The following is a 17236-nucleotide window of genomic DNA, read 5'->3' on the forward strand; positions in this document are numbered from 1 at the left end:
TCAGATTGTTGAGTTTGTTAATCAAAAGTTCGTTAAAGTTTTACAAAATATGAAATAGATAATGAAACAATTTCGAAATTTAAAATTCAGGCTTCCAAGTGCCCACGTTCATGAGGAGGATTATGTTATTTGAAACTGGTTAACGCTAGGTGCATTCGTTTCTTTTCATAATGCGAGAAACATACCTACATTCTTCATTACTTCTTTAAATATAACACAGGTCGATAATATTTTGTGGCAGCAATTTAAAAAGTGATTCGCGGTTTATAATGAAACGCAACAAAATGCCGTTTTGGGAATAACAAGAAATTTACAAGTCGACAGTGAAAATTAAAAGAAAAACAAATATGTTATCTGAAGTATTTCTCACGAAGAATGAAATTATGATGAATATTTATTTTTTTTAATTGAGAAATAGAATGAAAGATTTTTCATTTCACTTTGATCTCTTTTATTTATTTGTCCTTTTTTTTCATTTTCGAAAATTAAATATTTTATTAATAGAGAACAATGGGAAAATTAGTTCCTTCATTTTCATTTGAATTTGAGAAATTTGTGTTTTAAATAAGTCATATTTAATCATAAAAGTTTAGCGGAAATTATTTTGTTCGCTGATACATTTAATGCGGCTGCACAAAAAATACCTATATTTGTGGTACGTTTTAGCTGTCTCCAAAGATAAGAATAGGGGAACAAATACACATATAAATAATCATGGTTACGTATCCCAATCTAGTGCAAGAAGACAGTTATAATAAGCTGTTCAACTGGACTAGAGAGGAAGATGAAACATATGCATAACGATCTCCTGAATTTCAGAACCAAAGTGTTCTTGAAGAAACTGAATAAGCTGATCCTAATACATACAGAAATCACAATCTATGAGAACTTTAGAATTATACTAAAAATTCAGTATTATAGATGGTAGAATGCAAAATCTTTGAAAACATTGAATCAGATGAATAACAAATAGCAAAAAATAGGAAAGGAGTAAAAAGCCATCAAAACGATCCAAAAATTAATCTGATATGAGGGTACTTCTAAAAAAATGTTCTGTTCTGTGTCCGAACACACAGTATCTATAGAATACAGATACGCAGTGTCTATAGTGCCAGTTTTACACAGTGACTTTAGAATTTCAGTACAAAAGTATTCAAAGATTCTCTCAATAGTATCAAATTCATTTATTTTCATCACTGTGATGTAATTTACAAACATTTATAAGCATTTACAATCTTCGCATCATATGCAGGTTTCATGTAATAGATGCAAATGAAAACGCTATTTATTTATTTTGAAGAAAATTAACTTAGCTATAAGACCTTCCCAGTTTTACACAGTGTCTATAGAATTAATTACCTGTGTCAATATCAACGATGTGGAAACAAAATGCCACAAAATCTTCACACATATTTTTGTACTAGACAGAATCTAAATTTCAATATATCCTCATATAAGTTATTCCTTATTATTAACTAATTTGTAAGCTTTTACCAATTTGAACCAAACTGTAAAGAAGAATGTGTTTAGTGAATTATGTTTTTTTTGGCTTTATTAAGTGATTGATTTATACCTTTCTTAGATTCTGGCTATGGTTTTTATACCTTTAGTTAATCTGCAAGCAATCGTTGTAGAATTTTCAACAACTGGAGAGTTTAAGTGGCGTTAGGTCTAACAAAGACGCCATTTGCTTACATTTGAAACTGTTAGTAGAGTAGTGAATTAAATCAGTTCATGCACTAACTTCAGTGCCCTTCTGCCCCGTGAGGCCAAAAGTTAACTTTTGAATTTTGCTCCAAAAAATTTGTCCTCCCGCCCACTAGCCGAATTGCTTGTTTTGGCGTAGAAAACTGTCATTTGAATTTTAAGAAAAATAACTGCTTTTAATTGTATTCGGTATTTTTAGGTTTTGGTGTATTTTAGTATTTTTAATTAAGACATTTTGTTTTTTTATTCATTTTTGCCTTTCCGCGAAGTCGGAACTAATTGAATTGAATGAGAAATATAGCTCTACTGAAATTCAAGGATATAAAATTTAAAGGAGTTGCTGCAAAAAATTATTGCAATTTAATAGGCCGTACAAGTAAGTTATGTGGTGTTCATATCAGATATTTTTCATTTGTGAATCCTTGATGTTTTATATAACGTTTTATATAATCTTTTTAAAACGGGTTTTGGTTTAGCTGTAACTCTCGCAATAGAACTTCTAAAAAACAGCTTCTCATTCACTTTTTTAAAAATTTCTAACACATCCCCACATGAAAAATGGAAGAACCGTTTGACACGGAGGCTTTAGCAGATACAATAAAAACCTGTCAACGAAAATAGTTGACATTTTTATTATTCCTTTCGTTTTGCCACACTTTTTTTTGTTTCACTTTATGCTCTTCGCCTAAAGCATTTTCTGTTTTGTTGTCGGCATATTTTATGAAAGATGCTTTATTTAAGATTTGCAAAAATAATTTTCATGTTATGCTTTATTTGCAGATGGGATTATTGAATTAATACATATTGTTAACGAGTGACAATTTCTGAATAATTATAAACCAGATTTAATGTACCAAAGAAATTCTTTTGCACTGCAAGTATTGTCATGTCACGAATTTTAATTATTAATATGTTTTTTTAAATTATCGTTATCCTGGTCACGGCATTGTTAATCTTTTATAACTTTTGTTCATCTTAGGTGTCGGACTCACTAACTAAAAAAATCAAAATAAAGGCTCCATTGTTAAATATGTGAAAATTAGGGGTTTTAATCTTTTATAACTTTGAACTTAAACTGACTCATGGTGCCGTGACCTCGCGACTGCTATACGATCGTTCGATATGATATATGAATGTTCTTATGATGATTATTATTTTTTGAGTTTTTGTCCGACACTATGAGTCAGTTTAAGTTTAAAGTTATGAAAGATTAAAACCCCTAATTTTCAGATACTTAACAGTGGAGGCTTTATTTTGATTTTTTTTAGTTAGTATGTACGGCACCTAAGATGAGTAAAAGTTATAAAAGATTAACAATTATACCGTGAACAGGATAACGACAACTTAAAACACATATTAATAACTAATTCGCGACATGACAGTACCCGTCGAATATTTTAGCTCAATATTTAGTAAAATCTGTGTTACAAAAGACCGTCGACATAGTTTTCTAACTAAATATTTAAACCTAATTTCCTTTCTTTAAGTTAAAGAAGTTATTTTCGTTATGCGAAGAAACCTTACAATTAGTTTCTCTTGTAGATGCAGAGGAGTGACCTTTCCTCCATATGCAGGAAAACATAATGAAAAGCCCTCTTTACAGTTGTGACGTTCCAATTGCATTGCATCTCCGCTTCGATTAATTTGTTATACATGAAAATTCCCTCTTGACGAACTGAATTTAGTTTACATGTCGTTTTGCTTAAATGATATTTAGACCTATTCTCCTTCCCCCTTATCACCTTTTATAGGAATTTCCAGTTCGCCAACTGTCCTCTTAATCTCAGTCCCACGTGAAAGACAAAGGAAATGCATATATCAGCTAATTTTTATTTAATTATCACTAGAAATAATTTAGTGAAATTAAAACTCTTTTTTATGTACATCTCTCTCTTTCTCTGTAGTGTGTTGACTTAATTAAGACTCTGCCAGGCCGAAGGGATAATAAATGATCTCGTAGCGTAATGTATGATAAATATAATGGGACTCAAAAATCTGATGTGGACTTCACTTGACCTTGCTGCACGGACTACTAAATTATACACATTTTTGGCTGAATTTCATTTAAATCTATTTTCTCAAATTTCACTAGAGATATGTGTCTCATTCAATTAATTCCATTCTCACATTGCGGCAAGGCAAAAATACGTAAAAACTCAAAACATCTTCATCTAAAATTGTAAAGTGCAGAAAAACATAAAACAGTAAAATACAGTAAAAAATACAGTAAACACAGTACAGTACAGTAAAAAATATAGTAAAAATAGAATACAGTAAAAATTACAAATACATTTAAAAAAATTACAATTTAAATTAAAGTTTCTTCCTCAAAACCAGCAATTCGACCAGCGACCAAGAAGACAGATTTTTTTTTTTTTTTGTGTGTGTGTGTGTATAAAATTGGACGTTTACGTTTGGTTCCTCTCAGCAAAAACACAAAGTTGTTACACAAACTGACTGAATTCACTATTCTACTAAGAGTTTCAAATGTAAACAAAAGGTGGCTTCGTTAATCGCCACATAAACACCATTGTTGATAATTCTACAACTATTACATGCAGATTAACTAAAGGCATAAAAACCTTAACAGGAACATAGGAACCACATAATTCAATGACTCATAAAGAAAAACATTCACAATTTCTAACATATAGGAATAAAAAACTGAGCTCATCGAGCCAGGTAACAGAGTGGATATACATATATATATACATTTATATATGTTTAGTGAAGCAGACTACAACCAAAAGGGGAGGTGCGCAACTGCATGTTACAGAAGTCCCATATACAAAACTTCACCGTTCTGAGGCTACTTGTTTTTGAGTTACGCGAGATTTGTACGTAAGTACAGACATCATGAAAATATGTTTTCTGAATCCATTTTACCATCCCTTTTGAAAAAAGAGTCGTCTGTGTTGCACGTGCGTATAGATGTCACGCAAAGACATCGTTCAAATGGATTGGAAAGAAGTCGAAATGGATATTTTCGTTGAAATATGATACTCGAAATTTTTTGCGATCACTATACTTTCTATACTTCCTAGAAGAAGGTAAAAATTTAAGTTATTGCTTCCATAGCTTAGGTTTTCAAGCATGAGTTATAAATTGTAAATGTAGTCAGCGGGGAATTCTTTATAGATTCACTCCGTAACAACAATGGCAGCATTCTTAAAATTTAATCTTCACTGATAAATATAATAAATAAATATAATAAATGAATAAATATCTAAATAATAAATAATATAATAATATAAATAAGTAAATATATATGAATAAAATATCTTACAAATATGATAAAAAAACTCTTAAAATATCATTTGTTTTATTTCAAACTAGAAAGAAACAGCATGTTGATAAAGAAGAAATTTTATAGTAAACTTATGAAAGCATGAAAAACATTTTACTAATTAAACATTTACCATATTGAAGTTGCATCAAAATTTAAATTCTGTATTTACAAAATTTTCTAAATTCAGAGTTCTAAATGCAAAATTTGACCATTTTGCTACTAATAATATTTTCCTAAGTGGTTCTGAGGCTTTTGCTGCGACTGTTTTCATAAAAATACCTATCTTATCATTAAAAAACATTACAATCTGAAGAACGTGTTTAGGATAAAGAAAGAAGAAGGTTTAATAAAATAAAATGTATAGTTCATTTGGAACATCCTGTATAATATATGTTAGCAGATTGCAAAATCTTATTCTAGGAGAGTAAAATAGTTCATTTGTTAATGTTAGTTTAGCAACATTTAAAATCTAAAAATATACGGCTATTAATATATACATTTTCTGATGCAAAATACAATGAATATTTGGAGTATTTTAACAAAATGAATTACAGTTCTTAAATCACTCCCATGCCCTGTAATCGGAACTTATTATTATCCATTTTTCCCCAGCACGGTTATACAAAGATGCTTTTAGAGTTTGTGTAAAACAATTTGACTTTATGTAATTTTATTTTTTATGAAAGCAGCTTATATAATTACTTCATAAGAAATAAAATAAATATTTCTTTAATTTTAAAACTGTTAAGTGAAACATTTAAGGATTAAATACAAAAAAGAGGTTAATAATTTCTCTGTGGTTTCCATTCTCCGGCAAGCGAAATGGTTGCATTACATTAACTACGCATTTCTCATTTACACATACTAAGCAATTTCCTTAGAACATCCTTCACGAAAGAAGACCACAAAAAGCACACAGTTTTAGTTTGCTTTGTCATAAACAATTAAACACGTTTTGAAGTATTAGCAAACAAAATATTGAAAACATGTGATTACTTTATCTCCACAGTATGGAATTAAAAGAGTATTATTTATTAAATTATTCAACACAGAAAATAAAGTAAAAGCAAGTTAGAACGCTCAGTTTCATTTTTCTTTCAACAACTGATGGCGATATATTTAATTTTTCAGCATACAGGTATTTCAATATGCTCCTATGTATAACAAATTTCTCACTGTATTAAAATTAATTAAAATGTGTATTAAAGAATTTAAAAATTAGAAAACCTTCCTTGAAATATATCTCAAATAAAATATATTCTTTAGTTACATTTCACAGAACTACTTCACTGTTACTTGTAGCCAATCAGCATTCCCTGAGACAATTCTAGATGTTGCCATCTTCAGAGGAAATTCATAATCTTAAAATATCCTTATTAAAAATTATAAGCTATTGATGCAAAAATTTAATAACCTATTTAATAATTTAATGATGATAGTCTTATAAACGTATCGTAAATTTAAATTAATTTACTTTTAGGCAAAAGTTATAGAATGTTCTACACTTTATTTTTCTAAATGTTTATTCTATATATATGCAAAACGTACCATTCATTTTGCGTTAAAATGAACTATCCTAACATTTAAGCACCAATTTTTTTTTATAAAAAATAATGCAAAAATGAGATACATGTAGTGTATATGCTGATATTCTTATTTATATTAACGTATAAATAACAATTTTTATATTTGTCCGGGAGAATTAAAAAAAATAAGTACTAATATATGAATTTAAAATGGAATAGCTGAAGAAGGGAAGTTAAATTTCATAGTACACCTTTCATTAAAATTTTACAAATAACTTAATTATTTTTCATTGATTAGCACATAAATTTAAGTCACTCTATCATGAACTACTAGTAAAGAAGTCTTCACTAACCTTTTTTATATGGAGATTACTCTGTCAAAAGCCGAACACCACCAATAATCCAAAACACCTTTTTCGAACAAAACAGAATAAAAACAATCTGGTCACTTTTTCGACGTCGCTACTTTACCGGAAGAAGCAATCGAAAAGATTTGGCCAACTCTACACAAACTGTAACCGCTTCCTGAGAGAAAGAGATTTCTTGGCTGGGATCCTCGTCGCCGTTGTTCTCTCTACTTGGCTCTATCTAGCATCCCAAGGTTGCCGAACTAACGCTGAAGATTCCTCGCCAAATGGCAAGATATTTGGCGACATAAATGACGTAAACGAGGATAGTGGGTGTGATAAATGTGTCGAAAATAAATATTTGAAACTTCTTATTATAATCTGCAGTTCTCTGGGAACATATATCACGGATTTTAATTCACTGGTTATGAAATAAGTAAAACTCCAATCTTATTTATGAGAATCAAAATCTATATTTTATTTATAAAATTTGTATTCAGCGAAAATAATTTAACGTAAATATTACATGCTCTCTAGTGAAAGAAGTTTAAAATATAGCATGATGGAAAAATAGTTTTATTAAGGTAAAATTCTTGCACAATCCACATATTTGTGTCACTAGCTGTATATCAGAACTTCTTATGGCTGCATAGGTCTACGCTATGCTATTTATGCTTTAGGCTATTTACCACAGAGAAGCATTCGAGAGTTACCTTGCCTTATGTTGCCATGCGTCTGAGGAAAAGTGCTTAGCCAACTCGCTTGCTCTCCATATAAAGACCAAACAACAGTGCATGTATACAGTTCAGTTCAATACACTGAAAGTGCCACTATTACCCAAGATGTAGCTCAACTGCATTCTGAAGATCAAAAGCTCCAGTTTATCCCTATAAGTTTATTTTATCTTAAAAATTATTTACCTATTTCTGTTACATATATTTATATTTTTTCTCGGTTGTTATGTTTCGAAACAACTTGCTAAAATAATGTAATAAAACATTTATTGTTATTTAGTATCCAGACGATTATTATTCACTGAAGAACGTAATCATAATATTAGAAACTTCTATTATAATTTATTAAAATACAATGATGGTTCCTGATGGTACAATGATGGAAATAATTATAAAAATTCTGGCTTCCCTATAAATTATATTAATGTAAATTATACCAATTATACGTATTATTACTGCATCTATTATTTCTGAAACGTATATCAATTATAGGTGTCATTAACTAACATTTAAAGACATAACCTACTAAGTATTACTTACACTGTTTCTAAATCATGACTTAGTTAAAAAGTATGTTTTAATTTGAAAGATACATAAAGAATTTTATGGGCTGACGAATCGAAATATCTCTGAGAACTGGAAGGAATAAGTATGTTAGTAGAGCAACTAATTTCTTATCAAAAGGCAGCGTTTACCATTTATAAAAGTGCTGAGGCAATAACAGCTAACAAGACTCGAAAAATGGAAATACAATCCGTTTTCTAAAGTCAAAACTTAACAATAATTGTTTTACGTATTCTTGTTGTGTTGTGACTTATCTCACTTGTCTGACAGAAATATCAAACAAACCTATGGAGTTCATCGCGGCAAGGTTGTGCCTGTCATTGGCTAGAGCATTGAACACTATATAGGTGACAGTATGACTTCGTTTAGTTTCGCCCCAATTTTGAAGGAACGGATTCGACGGTTTCACAGTCCTTTTCTATACGTTATAAGGTATTTCTCCCACTTTCCTAGCGTGCCTTCGTAGTGCAGTGGTTCTGTACGCTGAGCCGGTATTCCAAAGGTCCGTAGTTCGATTCCCGGCAAATTTTCATCTCTCCGGCTTCCAAAAATAATCCTAATGTCTCTACAGTGGCGCCCGAACTAAAAGGGTGTTGGATGAGGAATCTCCACACCCAGGATTTGGCGAATGGGTGCCCTAGAAACCCCAGTCGCCCTTTAAAAAGGGGAATATATAAGGTATTTCTCCCACTTTCCTAGCGTGCCTGCGTGGTGTAGTGGTTCTGCACGCTGGGGCAGTATTCCAGAGGTCCATGGTTCGATTCCCGGCAAAGGCGTTGCTAATTTTTTATCTCTCCGGCTTCCAAAAATAATCTTAATATCTCTACAACGTAAAAACTCAAAGCATCTTCATTAAAAAATGCAAAATACGAGAAAAGCCTAAAGCACCAAATACAGTTAAAAACAGTTAAAAAAAACAATTTTTGCAATAAATATATAGAGTTTCTAAGCAAAAACAAGCAATTCAGCTAGCAAGACAGAATTTGGTGCGCAAACTAGCATAATTCCCTATTCTACTCAGAGTTTCAAATGTAAACAAATGATAGCCTCGTTAGGCTTAGCACCAGTTATACGTTTAAATTGTTGATAGTTCAACAACTACTAGGGATAAAAACCGTAACCAGCATATAAGCACAGCAAAATTCAATCAGGCTAAAATGCAACAATTACTACACACAAATTAATGAAAGGGGTAAAAACCTTAACTAGCATATAAGCACAGCGTAATTCAATCAGGCTAAAAGGGTTTAGAGTGCTTGCCATGAAACAAATCTTAATTCAATCCGGGTAACTGAGTGGATATATACATATGTACGTTTGATGCGGCCGATTTCAGCACAAGTGGGAAGTGCGCAACTGCATGATGTAGCCGTCACATATACCAAATGTCAACGTTCTAAGGTAATAATTTTTGAGTAATGCCAGGTACGTACATATGCACCTACAGACGTCACAAAATAAATACCTTCTGAATCCGTTTTAAATCCATTTACAATTCGTTTTGGAAAAAGGGTCCTTTATTCTGTTGGCATGTACAGATGTCACGCAAAACACCTTTCAAATGGTTAACGGTCAAAATGGATATTTTGTTTGAAGTATGATATCGAAATTTTTCGCAATTACAATATTTCCTTTACTTTCGTACAATGAAGTAAAAAATGAATCTGTGAATATATCGCATAGAATACGAGAAGATATAATGTATAATTTTCAAAACGTCAAGCATTTTGGAACTATGAAACTAGAAATTTCTCTAAAATCGTGTTTATGTAAAGGAAATATCGTAGGATATACAATGTTTAGAAACATTGACATGATTAAATACCATTTAAATGGCTGTCGTAATTCTTTTCTTCAGTTTAAATAATGTAAGCCTTCAGAATATGATGAGACATGCCACATGAGCAAAAATATATTAAATTAAATTGTTATAAGTGCTTTCCGAAAAAGTTCCATTTATTAAGTTGGTCATTGTCCTAACAAATGTTTTCTGGCTAAAAAGAGATCAGTTCATAATGTACAAAATTGGCGAGGATAAAAAAAATATATCCTTTTCCTCCATTGAAAAAAGTATCAAAGGAAGTGTGGATTTAGAGATCAAAATTTAAGTTTTTTGTAGAATGGGTTATTTTAAATAAATGTTTCTAAATGAACTTTTTAAAATTAAAAGATGTCTTTTAGAAACTATCTTTCGAAAACATGAAATGAATTTTCTTTTCAATAATGTTTTCACAGTGTCCTTTACGATTCTAAATAATGCCGTCTTGAGCAATTTGATCTCACGAATGTAGACATCTCTGTTTGACTATTTAAAATGGACGGCAATCACTTAAAACAGTTTTCTCATTAACACTACTTGCGCGACGTCAATCGGGAATCTATTTAAATGAGGTACTTATTTAAGAGACACATAATCATGGAGTTTTTTAAGTACCTTGTACAATGTTAAATGCCATTCGAAGTCCTTAAACATATTTGTTAAGCTTTTATTCTCCTGTTAATAATGAAAGCATTCTTTGGAAATTTTAGGTACTTTTTAAGTGTAGTATAAAGTAAATCAAAATTATTCGACTTTTGAGTTGGAATTAATTCGAATTGGAATTTAAGTCTGATTTAATTTGACATTTAATATGAAACTGAAGACTGGGTGGGAAACATAGTCGGAAAGATTTTAAGAAATGATGTTATTTAAAGCATAAATATCTTTTTAAAATTGTATTTACATTTACAAAATGTGGGTTATATAAATATTGATTTTATTTACAAAATATTGGTTTACATAAATAGATAAAGGAATTAAGATTTATGTACTTGTCTTTAAAATGCAATACTATGAATCTGTTCTGACGAAAGTTTTACAAAATCTGAATGAAACGAAGTTGATGGAGTCAAATATCGTATTCTGCATTGAAATCTGCATAAAGAATGGTTTCGATGGAAGTATCTGACCTACCTAGAAAAGTCTGTATCTAATTATACTGAAGTGTAAAGATTAATCTTACCATTATAACGCATAATATCCCACCAGCGGCCGAGCGGTAAATTCACTGAACACTGGTAGTTCGATCTTGGGTTCGATGCTGGTGAACAGGCAGGCTACATGCTGAACGGGATGGCTAGTCATACTACAGTTTTCGGGCTTTTCCCCGTATGTAACGTATATACGAGCCAATTTCATTTCGATTGTCCTCCAAGAAGGCAACCCTCTTTTTAGGCAGGTAGCCCTCTAGTGCTTTACCATAATCAAATAAAATAAGTGTAATGCGTAATATAGCAAATAATAGGTAATTAAAAACCTTCAGTATTTCAGTTTTATGAGCTGAAAAGTGTAAGAGTTTTAAACACATTATTAATATTCTTTAGAGGCAAATTTAATGTGTCTACAGTTTTTATTTAACAAACACAAGCGGAATTTCTTCTAAGTTATATTTTCGTAACAAGCTATAGAGTTAGTCACGAATATTGCTGGCGCGTAATAGAGTTTTTGTGGATACTGATATCTGTGAAAATATATATATCCTATAGTTCTTAAAGCAGATTTTGGTGTACCAGTATCTAAGCACGTGTGAGATTTTCAATATTGAAACACATTTAACAAAAATCGTACATTACTGAAAATATTTTATAATCATTAAACAATAATTTTAATACAGTACAAAGTCGAGATCTTAACTCGTCGGGACTTCGCGAATCCTGGTTTGGGATATTTTCGGATATTAGATCACCAGTTGAAATTTAGTATCATGATATATGGAAATTACAAAATTAAAATTGTGAAAGATTGCTTATGAAAGAAAAAGGCATTTATGTCCTTAAGTGAACCAAATTTTATCTCCCCCCCCCCGAAAAAAAAAAAAGATCAGTATTTTTTTCAATGTAAGTTTTCATTTTGCTCTTTTTTTTGTCCTAATACGTTTTCTTTAATTCTATAGTTCGACATTATTTCTTGTTCACTCACAAAGTTCCATTTTTCAAGTTCTGTAGTTACAGCGTCGAGAAATGCCAATAAATTGTGAATCGAAATTATTTCTTTCTCAACAAAGCATTCTGTCACTTTCGTCACAATCGATATCTGCATTTTATAGCTTTAGAACCATTCTGCCAGATTTAGCCGCCCACTGTTGATTCATGATTAGGGTTTTGTCATTGGAACTGAAAATCTTATGCTATCCAACACTTCTCCACAAATTTCATTAATTGGGAAATGTTTGTTTTGAATATACGAAAACCTTTAGATTTGCGGCTGTCGTCATAAACCTTAGCTATACAATACTGGCGATGTATTATGAGACAGTCTGCTAAAGGTTTGTTGCTCTTCTAAATTTGGTTTTACTTCTACCACGCGCCGACGAAGTTTATCCTAAATTATATTACCATCGTTATTTATTTTATTTATACAAATTTCCCGCACATGCTCAGGCTTATCTAAATCCCCGAATAAATAAATTCCCACATATACTTAAGGCTTATCCATGGTCGGTGCTGAATATTTTGCTTCGATACAGTCTTTGCGGAACCTAAATTCTGCAAACAAGCGTCTCCCTAAAGTCTGAAATTTTCCCGCCTGTAAAATTTGCATCACAGAGCCTTCCCTAAATAATAAAGAGTTTGCCATCCCTTAACTTTGTTGCTCGGTGTTTTTCTAAATTCAAAAAAAAAAAATTATTTCTCCTAAATTCTTCCACCTTGTGCGGACGCACCAGCTTTAAGGCTGGTCCTGGGCCTATCTGAAAAATAAATCAGTTATTCTCAGTATTATACTATACACTATACACCGCGAAGATGACATCCGTCCTAAAGTAACAGTACTAAAAGTACTAAGAAACAGTACTAAAATACAGCACACAGTACAGTTAAAACAGTGCTAGTAGTACTAAAGAAAAAGTAATGAAAGTAATCTTTTGGCTTTCAAGTGACTAATATATAACCTCACTTTTAATGCATAATTTAGTAACCTTTTTTCCTTGTATTCATACCTACCAGCGGCTGAGTGGTTAAGTCGCTGAACACTGGTGGTTCGGTCTGAGGTTCGAATCCCGAAAACGGGCTGGTTGCATGGATGTTTTCGTGTTTTTCTCCACGTGCATACGAGCCAGTTTCCCTTAGGAAGTCCTCCACGAAGGCATTCTTCTTCTTAGGTAGATAGCCATGGAGGCTTTGCCGTAATCAAAAAAACCGAACCAAACCTTCTGTTCAAAGAAAACTATTCGTTTCGTAGAAATTGCAATTTTATTATTTTCTTCTTCGAAAACCTTCACTCAGATTTCAAAATCTATTCACACGACAGAACTGGACAAGTTATGAGATAACGCTATTAAGTTCTTATCTGCTCTCTCCACTTATAAAATCTGATCAAAATCTTAGTTATCCCTAAATGTAATAGAATAATAGATATTTATAGAAGAAAACATAATTTTCATTCTGTAAGTGTTGCCATTTCTTGAAGCTGTTCAGCCTTAAAAGAATAAAAGTTTTTAGATTTTTATTGTTTAAGTCAGATGTTATAAGTCGGATTAGTTTAGAAGTAAGCTTCAAATTGGTGAAGATTAAGAAGAAAGTTTGGGATTTATTTCTTGTTCAGACTGAGAATATAATAAGGAAGAAATCAGATACAGTTTTAAAAGATTTAATGTTCTAGTTACACATTATTTAACGTTTATTTTCTTTATTTCTGAAGCAAATGCAATTTAAAAATGTGCACTTAATTTTGATGAAAAAGTCTCTCTACTTAGAAGCAAAACTTTATAATCACTTCTAAATCGATTAGCAAAAGTGAAAAGGAAATTCTCCGAAGACTAACCAACGAAGAAAAATGCTTTAAAGTATGTAAACAATTTAAGTTGCATTTCATTTTTAAAGTAAGAAGAAACAACTAATAAAAATTTGCGTAATTTTCTACTTGAAGAGAATTTTAATCTCTTGTTTTGCATGCAATCGAAATAGAACTGACAGCTAATTCTTTTTTTAAAAAAGAACGGATATTAATTATTTTCTTTCTATAAATTAAATTTTTAATTTAATGAGATAACCCTGAATCAAAATTTAAATATCATCACTCATTTAGAAATCATCCACGTAAATACGTCAATTTTTATTGAATAATAACATGGTGCACTCTTGAGGTTTGTCTGTATTGTGATTATTATTTTGAATGTTTTTTATTATCTCTCAACTTAGTATATTCATGATACAGAACTCATATTCTGGAAAAGGAAACGCAGTTTTGACCGTATTTAAAGATATACACACCACCTTTGTCCGATCAAATATCCTCATATACAAATATTATTTTAATAAAAATAAAAATTATTATGTTTAACAATGCAGATCTAAAAAAAGGTTTATTTGAAAGTTTCAGCAATCCTGAAATTATTGAAAGGATCATCATGGAAAAATTTTGGTCTGTGAGCCAGTAGTGAACGTCAAACTCATTGAGCAAGATAGACTGAGAACCAATCAGTCAAGCATGAACATTTACCTGTGAGATGTATATCTAAGCTTCAGCATTTTTACTTTCATTTTCTTGACTTTCTAGGAAACGTTTGGTAAGTGTCGGATCTGGTGACTGCAGTGTCTAGTGACGATGATCAGCTGACTTCAGAGACTAAAAAAGTATATAGTTGTGAAATACTCTAAGCAAAAACAAGAAATTATTTCAGTAATCCAAGATAAGTTGACATCAGACCTAATATAATTTTAACATAATTTGTGTCACTATTCAATAATAATTTGTGTCACTATTCAATAACGATATCTAAAGCAGGAATTATTAATCTTTCTTGTTCCATAGACCTCTTTATGAATAATATTTTTTAATTCATAAACTAAAATTACAAAAGAAATTTTTATTAAATTAAAGGGAAAAATAATAAGTTGTTACAAGGATCTGTGCTGTATGAGAAATTAGTTAAATTTAATTTGTAATGCACGTGTCAGTATGATGGCTGTTGATATTTATTTTGAAGAGTGAGCTGTCGTTGAATGCATCACAAGGAAACATGTATTTATGGCAGACATAAAGTCAATATTTTGTTTCTAGCTGTTTCTGTTTCAAATATTTCTAGCTTTGGAAATATATATTTACAAAGAAGTAGTTGCGAATGGAATTAAAGTTTCCAAATCTCATTTAAAAAGACATGGTAGAGCATTAGATTCTTGCTGTGAACACCAAATTTAACCAAGAATTTTCGGTTAAATTTCAACCGCAATAAGCCTTTTGGGTGGGGTAACAAGTTCATCTTTACTCTGGTCAATACCGTAGATGCTTTGTTGCAAAGTAAAAGAATTCCGTCCCATAAGTTAACTTATAAGGTATTTTCTCCCTTCTTTCTGCCTGCCTGTGGTAGCACACTCGGCACGTATTCGAGAGGTCCACGTTCGAGTCCCGGGGAGGGCATCGCTTATTTTTCAAGTTTCGCGCTATAAAAAATCCTAATGACTCAACAGTGGGGTCCGAAGTAAAAAAGATGGTGGATGACGATTCTTTACCACCAGGACCCCTGTCGCCCGTTAAAAGGGCGAGTATATAGCGTATTTTCTTCTTCCATCCAGCATGACTTCGTGGTATAACGGTAATACACTCGGCGCGTATTCGATAGGTCCCGATTCGAGTCCCGGATAGGAAATTGCTCATGTTTCACGTTTCCACTATCAAAAATCCTAATGACTCTCGTGTATACGAGCCAGTTTCTCTTAGAAAATCCTCCACGAAGGCATCCCCCTTAGGCAGATAGCTTTTCATTCTTTGTCGTAATTAAATAACCTAACCTAAACCTAATGACTCTACAAACCTTCATACCCTCAAGAAAGATATAACTTTCAAAACACTTCCGCAATGCTTTTAGGTATTCATAGTTATTAGTTTCTAAAAATTTTGAGAGAGAATTTTGTGCTTCGTCTTCAAAAAGCTCTTCTTCCAACACTGGAAATTTCTCAAAATTGTTGGTCTCTACGTTTTTCCCCGTAGGTTGTAGGGATTTATATATTTTTTTTTTACTAATAATTTAAATTTTAGTTCAGACTTTCCTATAAGCCTTCATTCCCCTAATTGTCAGTGCGAGAATAGTTAAATTTGGTAGCGCAGGTGACGAAAATGCAAATTCTACTTTGAAGAGAAAAGTTGAAATACTGAGGTTTTAGAAGGGAAGGAAGAGAGTCGGGCTCGAGCAGCCGTCTCTGCCGTAGGTGCAATTGCTGGTTCAAGCGGCTTAAATGCATTTATCTGCTACTACTAGTTATAGAGGGGGTCGAAGGTCGGTATCTCGCTGAGCCCTGTAGATTAGTTTAGCACTTGTTAAACATTTCAACTTTTGATTTTCAAATTATCTGCTCTTCAGTTACCGACCAAGTGGAGGCGAAGTTTGTTACATCGAGTTGACGCAGTGTAAATTTTAAAGAGTTAGTACAGGGTTTGAACCCTTCATCTGTGTAGTTTCCTGATACTCCTGTATCCAGCTAGAGGTTAAACCACCTGGACACTGCAAGGTAACTTATCCAGGAGCTATTGCTATATTTCATGATATGAAATTACCGTTACTGAAGGGCATTCAATAATGGTAATTTCATATCCTTGAAGGACAAAATTATATTGTTCATATGATGAAAATTATCTGCGAGGTAAGCTAACACACGATAAAAACCTTTCTTTCAAAATGTTCAGAGAGTGGTTTGTCTAATTTTATCAGAAATGCTGAATTCTCTCTCCTTTATTCAATCAAGCGTTTCAAGACTTGTCCTATATAAATTCACCACATATTTGGGCGTTAGATTAGCACGTCTTATTCTGAAACTATTTCTTAACTAAAAATTTTAAAAAATGCTATTATTCAAAACCTTGGTTCTAAAAAATTATCAGTTTTTATTAGCTGCTGACAAAATTTCTTTCAAGGTTTTCGCATTTGTCACTAACGCGTGCTTGAGACTTTATTTTTTGCTCAGGCCGCCAGACGGTACAGTGGTTAGGGGTACCAAAGGCCGCGAGTTCGAATCTCCGGAGAAGGCATGGTTGTAACTGCCTGTCCCTGCAGAGAAGACAGACGTGTTCCATCTATTTGGTGCTTCCATAATAAA

At 31.9% G+C, this 17236-nt stretch overlaps 1 protein-coding gene across 6 annotated transcripts in view; it reads right to left on the minus strand.

The window, feature by feature from the left end:
* Positions 1-7088, minus strand: part of LOC118205679 (neuroglobin-like) — a 334461-nt gene extending 327373 nt beyond the window's left edge. For all 6 annotated transcript variants that reach the window (XM_085823292.1, XM_085823291.1, XM_085823288.1 and 3 more), the window contains exon 1: positions 6876-7088. The gene's annotated coding sequence lies outside the window, so the exon portion shown is untranslated. The remainder of the gene's footprint in view (positions 1-6875) is intronic.
* Between the last annotated feature and the right edge of the window lie 10148 nt (positions 7089-17236).

Source organism: Stegodyphus dumicola, chromosome 9 (genome assembly GCF_044657685.1).
Source record: "Stegodyphus dumicola isolate Sdum_Otavi_A_Nest chromosome 9, ASM4465768v1".
Taxonomy (NCBI): domain Eukaryota; kingdom Metazoa; phylum Arthropoda; class Arachnida; order Araneae; family Eresidae; genus Stegodyphus; species Stegodyphus dumicola.